This window comes from Pseudophryne corroboree, chromosome 5 (assembly GCF_028390025.1).
Source record: "Pseudophryne corroboree isolate aPseCor3 chromosome 5, aPseCor3.hap2, whole genome shotgun sequence".
Classification (NCBI taxonomy): Eukaryota; Metazoa; Chordata; class Amphibia; order Anura; family Myobatrachidae; genus Pseudophryne; species Pseudophryne corroboree.
The window spans coordinates 241,877,755-241,885,907 of record NC_086448.1 but is presented as its reverse complement, the minus strand read 5'-3'; the positions used below and the strand labels follow the sequence as shown (position 1 = coordinate 241,885,907).

General features: G+C 43.5%; 2 pseudogenes; one reads left to right on the top strand and one right to left on the bottom strand.

Moving 5' to 3' along the window:
* Positions 1-1,962: 1,962 nt before the first annotated feature.
* Positions 1,963-2,081, bottom strand: LOC134929983 (5S ribosomal RNA; annotated as a pseudogene).
* A 914-nt stretch (positions 2,082-2,995) lies between these two features.
* On the top strand, positions 2,996-3,114 carry LOC134929780 (5S ribosomal RNA; annotated as a pseudogene).
* The last annotated feature ends 5,039 nt before the right edge of the window (positions 3,115-8,153 follow it).

Genomic DNA, 8,153 nt, shown 5'->3' with positions numbered 1-8,153 from the left:
TGGCCTGGACCCTTCGCTTTCAGTATCTTGGTGTCTGGATCACTCCTAATGTTAAGTCTTTTGTACATCAAAACATTGACCAGGTCACGGTGGATCTGAAGCGACGGGTTCATGTATGGAAGAAGCTTCCCCTTACTGTCACGGGTCGCATTAACCTGATCAAGATGGTGATGCAACCAAAGTATCTATCTATTGCAGCACTCTCCTACCTATATCCCCAAGAACATTTTCACTAACATTGATAGTGTGCTTTCCTCCTTTGTTTGGGGCGACAAAACGCCTAGGGTTGCCCTGAGAACTCTGGCTAGGGCTAAATTGGATGGAGGTTTGGGCTTTCCCAATCTCCGGGCCTATTATATAGCTGCTCAACTTGCACATTTGTCTAATTGGATCCTCAGTAGGGATAGTCTCACGTTTGAGAGATTCTTTGCCGAGTGTGTGGGGTCTCATTTCTCCCCTCTCCAGTTTCTTCTTTCTGCCTCTTCTACTGTTGGTCTTCCTCCTTTACTCCGTCAATCGCTACTTGTGTGGTGTCAGGCTCACTCCTATTATTCTTGGCAAGGCACAGACTCTGACACGCCACTTTGGTTCAATCCAGGGTACAGGGAGTTGTTGCAGCTCTCACAGGATAACATATGGATTGGGGCGGGCCTCACCACAGTCTCGCAACTGTATGATAATGGTGTTTTCAAGTCTTTCGCACAACTGAAGGAGGAGCTTGAAATATCCAATAGATCCTTTTATCGCTATCTACAGCTCCGCCATGCGGTGCAGGCACAGTTTGGGACCTCGCCCCCGCCCATTTCTGACTCCCCAATTAAAGATGTGGTTAGGAATTTGGGTGCAAGACACCAATTTTCCATTTTATATGGTAGTCTTAATGCCCACATCTGTCCGAATATATTTGACCAACTTAAACTTAAATGGGAACAAGACATTGGCTCAATTACAGATGACCAGTGGCTACAGGTGTTGAGCTCACTTAAATACTCTACTCAGTGTATCAAATATCAGCAGGTTTATTTCTTTGTTCTGCATAGGACATACAGAACTCCAGTTTCTTTGTATAAAGCAGGCCTACGGCCTGATAGTACCTGCCCCAGATGTGGTGCCCCTGAATCTACTTTTTGGCACCTATTATAGCTGTGCCCCACAGTACATGCCTTTTGGGAAGCAGTTTGGTCGGACATTCTGCTCACTGAACCTACGCTGCCCCCCCTCTCTTCTACTATATGTATGTTTGCGCTAGACTTAGAGGAATCCTACTGCCCGGCACTATACAAATATGTTCTTTGCCTGACTACCTTAGCTAAGGTGATTATAGCTCGTAACTGGTTTGCTACTTCTTCCCCCAATGTGTACAACTGGCGAGCCCTAGTAAATGAGGTGTCAGGACATGAGAGGTTTACACATAGGTCTAGAGGGACCCTACCCCATTACTTTAGCAAGTGGGATAGGTGGAATACCTCCCGTCTGGCTACAGCTGGAGCACTATTCTCTGACTAATTGAGGCTTCATATTTGAATTTGCGATGTTGCCGTGACACTTATTATCTTTTTCTATGTGACACTGTGACACAGATGGTATTGATTACTGTATTTTTCCTGTAATTTTTTCTTTGTTTTGTTTGTTGTTCTGGTTTTGTTTTGTATTTAATGTTGTTGTTGTTTTTTATCTTTTCCCTGTGAAAAACTCTAATAAAAAACTACACAAGTTAAAAACATAACTTTTAATAGTCTATATGTAATAAAAGGCTAGGTACACTAATTGAAATTACTAAGAAAGATAAAAAACCATAAAATACCCAATTTCATGATGAGATGGCTTAAAACTTTCTAGGCCATACATAAAGTTAAGTCTGCGAACATATTGATGGATTATTACTATGATAATTCAGTGTCTAGCAAGCAAATGCCCATCCCTCCGTGGGTTCAGTGCAATCACCAATTCAATTCCACTGGAGACCTACAACACCTGGTATTCCTAAGTGGTCTCCCACTGAAGTACTGACCAGGCCCAACACTGTATTGCCTCCAAGATCATACGGGGTTGGGCATACCCAGTGTGGTATGGTAGTAGGTGACGTATGGAAAAGGGCAGTGAGTGCAGCTATTATGTAAGGGATGTGTGTTATTGTGCCAGTTTAGCCAGATGCATTCCTCCTTATTAAATAATTTTGTTGACCGTCATTGCACCAGTTTAGCGACCCAGACACATGGGTATGCAGAGGTTAAATCATATGGTCAACAAGGGTTGATAACATAAGCCTCTGTTATTCCTGTTCGTGGCGTGAGGCAAAGCAAGAAGAATAGCCTATTATAATTTAAGGCATGTATGGAGAGCAAACACAAAATTCCAATGAACCAAGTGTCTGTTATTGCAGATTGAATTTATTTGGCTGTGCGCCTCCCCGTCCCGTCAAGTGCCGCCGAGCCGCCTAAGTCCGTGCGGTGTGCATACTGGCCGTCTCCCCCAATCTCCTGTCCTCCGTCGCTGGTCTGAGACCGGTCACATGAGAGCGCTCTCCGTGACCCTCAATCACGTACCCAACGTACGTTTCGCAGTCGGCTTGTTCACGGGTAGCGACGGAGGACAGGAGATTGGGCGAGACGGCCAGTCTGCACACCGCACGGACTTAGGCGGCTCAGCGGCACTTGACGGGACGGGGAGGCGCACAGCCAAATAAATTCAATCTGCAATAACAGACACTTGGTTCATTGGAATTTTGTGTTTGCTCTCCATACATGCCTTAAATTATAATAGGCTATTCTTCTTGCTTTGCCTCACGCCACGAACAGGAATAACAGAGGCTTATGTTATCAACCCTTGTTGACCATATGATTTAACCTCTGCATACCCATGTGTCTGGGTCGCTAAACTGGTGCAATGACGGTCAACAAAATTATTTAATAAGGAGGAATGCATCTGGCTAAACTGGCACAATAACACACATCCCTTACATAATAGCTGCACTCACTGCCCTTTTCCATACGTCACCTACTACCATACCACACTGGGTATGCCCAACCCCGTCTGATCTTGGAGGCAATACAGTGTTGGGCCTGGTCAGTACTTCAGTGGGAGACCACTTAGGAATACCAGGTGTTGTAGGTCTCCAGTGGAATTGAATTGGTGATTGCACTGAACCCACGGAGGGATGGGCATTTGCTTGCTAGACACTGAATTATCATAGTAATAATCCATCAATATGTTCGCAGACTTAACTTTATGTATGGCCTAGAAAGTTTTAAGCCATCTCATCATGAAATTGGGTATTTTATGGTTTTTTATCTTTCTTAGTAATTTCAATTAGTGTACCTAGCCTTTTATTACATATAGACTATTAAAAGTTATGTTTTAATTAATTAATTACCACATTACTATTCATACAGACATCATATCTGCAAGTAACTCTCCGGGAATGAGTGCTCCCAACCAAGGTAATTTTTTCTTCTCTTTCTAATTTCAAATACGTTTGGACCTTTGGGAGCACCGCTGACAATCACCATTTTTTCTGCCCATAGATATTTATTCTGATGGTAGAAGGTGATCTATCTTAGACCATTGTCTAATCTGTCAGCTTTTCTTTGAGCAAACATTTCATTTATTGTTTTCATCACAATCTCTCTTTTTGATCCTGTGCGGTATTCCCAAACACAAACCCCCCCTTTTCTGAAGGTAAGATACACTCCCAGAGGGCGGCGGCTTAGCGTTTGCATGGCTGCTAAAAGCAGCTAGCGAGCGAACAGCTTGGAATGAGGGCCAATATGCGGTACAGAAGAGCATACCACTACATCACACAGGGCAAACCCTGTGAAAATTATTTGGATTAAATATTAATAACCCCTTTATTTGGAGTAAATAATATACAGCACAGGACAGCACCACTGAATTTATATGGCAGCACCACTGGACTGGATTTACACAGCAGTACCACTGGACATATATTGCAGGATCATTGAACTAGACTTATATGCCAGTACCACTGGAATTATACTGCAGGATCACTGGAATTATACGGCAGGATCACTGGATTTATACGCCAGTACCATTGGAATTATACGTCAATACCACTGGAATTATTCGGCAGGATCATTGGAATTATATGGCAGGATCAATGGACTTATACAGCAGGAGAACTGGAATTATATGGCAGGATCACTGAAATTATATGGTAGGATCACTGGAATTATATGGCAGGATCAAAGGAATTAAATGGCAGGATCACTGGAATTATACGGCAGGATCACTGGAATTATACGGCAGGATCACTGGATTTATACGCCAGTACCACTGCAATTATACGGTAGGATCACTGGAATTATACTGCAGGATCACTGGAATTATACGACAGGATCACTGGAATTATACAGCAGGATCACTGGATTTATATAGCAGGATCACTGGAATTATACGGCAGGAGTACTGGAATTATATGGCAGGATCACTGGAATTATACGGCAGGATCACTGGAATTATACGGCAGGATCACTGGATTTATACGCCAGTACCACTGGAATTATACGGCAGGATCACTGGAATTATACGCCAGTACCACTGGAATTATACAGCAGGATCGCTGGATTTATACGCCAGTACCACTGCAATTATATGGTAGGATCACTGGAATTATACTGCAGGATCACTGGAATTATACAACAGGATCACTGGAATTATACAGCAGGATCACTGGATTTATATGGCAGGATCATTGGAATTATACGGCAGGAGTACTGGAATTATACAGCAGGATCAATGGAATTATACGGCAGGATCACTGGATTTATATGCCAGTACCACTGGAATTATACGGCAGGATCACTGGAATTATACGCCAGTACCACTGGAATTATACGGCAGGATCACTGGATTTATACGGCAGTACCACTGGAATTATATGGCAGTATCACTGGATTTATACGCCAGTACCACTGGAATTATACGGCAGTACCACTGGAGTTATATGGCAGTCCCACTGGACATATACAGCAGTATCACTGGATTGGATTTATACACCAGTATCACTGGAATTATATGGCAGGATCACTGGATTTATACGCTAGTACCACTGGAATTATATGGCAGGATCACTGAACTGGATTTATACACCAGTACCACTGGAATTATACGGCAGGATCACTGGAATTATACGGCAGGATCACTGGATTTATACGGCAGGATCACTGGAATTATACGGCAGGATCACTGGATTTATATGGCAGGATCACTGTATTTATATGGCAGGATCACTGGAATATTACGTCAGGATTACTGGAATTATACGTCAGGATCACTGGAATTATATGGCAGGATCACTGGACTTATACACCAGTACCACTGGAATTATATGGCAGGATCACTGGATTTATACACCAGTACCACTGGAATTATATGGCAGGATCTCTGGAATTATATGCCAGTACCACTGGAATTATACGGCAGGATCACTGAATTTATACGCCAGTACAACTGCAATTATACAGCAGTATCACTGGACTTATATGGCAGTACCACTGGACATATAAGGCAGTATCACTGGACTGGATTTATACGCCAATACCACTGGAATTATACGGCAGGATCACTGGATTTATACGCTAGTACCACTGGAATTATATGGTAGGAACACTGGACTGATCTTATACGCCAGTACCACTGGAATTATACAGCAGGATCACTGGAATTATACGGCAGGATCACTGGAATTATACGACAGGATCACTGGACATATACGGCATTATCACTGGACATATACGGCAGTACCAATGAAATTATATGGCAGGATCACTGGAATTATACGGCAGGATCAGTGGATTTGTACAGCAGTTTCAATGTACATATACGGCAGTATCACTGGACATATACGGCAGTACCAAAGGACATATACAGCAGCACATGGACACCACCACTGGACTGATGCAGGACAACACAGCACCATTGCAATGGATTGGACTTATACAGCAGCACTGGACATATGGCAGCAGAGGACACTACCACTGTGACTGGACTGATGCAGCACAATACAGCACCACTGGACTGGACTTATACAGCAACACTGGACATATGGCAGCAGAGAACACCACCACTGTGACTGGACTGATGCAGCACAAGTCACCACCACTGGACTGATGTAGCACTACACAGCACCACTGGACTGGACTTATACAGCAGTACTGGACATATGGCAGCCGAGGACACAACCACTGTGACTGGACTGATGCAGCACAAAACACTAGCACTGAACTGTTGCAGGACACTGAGGACGGAGACACATCCTCTCTCTACACGCTCCGATGCCGGAGTGAAAATGGCAGTGACGAGCGGCGACTTATATGGCATCTAAACCATGCGAGAATCCGACAGCAGGATGATGACATTTTGCCTTGTTCTGGTTTCCGAGTCAGGCGGGAAAACCCGAGCCTGACTCGGATCCGGGCTCGGGTGGTGACGTTCGAGCGGGTTCAGTTCTCTGACTACCGAACCCGCTTATCTCTAGTAGGAAGCCCTGCTCGCAAGCTTACAATCTATAGGGGAATAGGTATTGATACACAAGGATAGGCACTATCTATTGCATATTTGTCCACTGGATTGCAAAGGTTCTATGTGGGCTGCATGATATCACATCACAGCAATGATGAACCATGGTTAGAAGGAAGGGAAGGTGAAGAAGGAGAAAATATGTGGAGGATATGTGCGGACTGTACAGTGGGGATATAAGCAGATAGGAAAGCTTATGAAGGTTGAGTGAGTGGTTCTGGAATGTGATAAGCTAGCCTGAAGAGGGGAATTTTCAGGGTACGCTTGAAGGTTTGGAAACTAGGGGAGAGTCTTATTGAGCATGGTAGGGCATTTCACGGAGTGGGTGCAGCCAAAAGAAAGTCCTGCAATTGTGCCTGGGAGCAAGTAATGAGTGTGGATGATAGACATAGATCTTGTAAAGAGCAGACAGGCCGGGTTGGGAGACATTTTGAGATAAGCGAAGAGATGTACACTGGTGTAGATTGGTTATTGGCCTTGTGTGTGAGTAAAAGTATTTAAGGTATTTTATATTGAATTTGGTAGAATATAGGTAACCAATGGAGGGACTGACAGAGTGGATCTGCAGCCGATGTGTGTCAAGCAAGGAAGATTAGCCTCGCAGCTGAACTCATAATGGATTGTAGTGGTGAAAGTCTCTTTGGTAAGACAAGTAAGAAGACTATAGCAATAATCAATGTGGGAGATATTGAGAGCATGGATTAGAGTTTTTGCAGTGTCTTGTGTAAGGTATGGTCGTATTTTGATATGTTTTTTAGATGCATGTAACATGATTTTGAGACAGATTGAATGTGGGGAGCAAAGGACAGTTCTGAGTCAAGTATGCACCTAGGCAGCAAGCTTGTGGCGTGGGGTTGATTGTCGAGTTCTCAACAGTGATAGAGATATCAGGTTGGTAACTACTATTGGCCAGTGGAAATATAATTAGTTATGTTTTGGAAATATTAAGTTTGAGGTGGCGAGATGACATCCAAGATTAAATAAGAGAAAGGCATTCAGTGACACGAACCAATACAGATGGTGACAAATCTAGGGAGAAGAGATAGATTTTAGTATCATCTGCATACAGATGTTACTGAAATCAAAAATAGCTAATTAGTTTACCAAGAGATGAGGTATAGATTGAGAAAAGAAGAGGACCTAAGACCTAGCCTTGTGGTACTCCAACTGAAAGAGGTAGCGAAGAGGAGGTGGATTCAGAAAAGCGAACACTGAAGGAGCAATTAGATAGGTAGGATAGGAACCAAGAGAGGGCTGTGTCTTATAGACCTATGAATTGTAGTGTTTGTATGAGAAGAGAATGGTCAACAGTGTCAAAAGCAGCAGAGAGATCTAGAAGAATAAGAAGTGAGTAATGGACTTTGGACTTCGCAGTGACTAGATCATTCACTACTTTAGTCAGTGCTGTCTCTGTGGAGTATTGGGAATGAAAGCCTGACTGACGTGGGTCAAATAAATTGTGTGAATTAAGAAAGTGTGTGAAGCAAGTGTAGGCAAGTCTCTCAAGCAGCTTGGAGGGGCACGGGAGATGAGAGATGGGACAATAGTTTGAGGGAGAGTTAGGGTCAGAATTTTTTTTTCAGAATGGGAGTAATCAGCGCATGCTTGTATAGAGA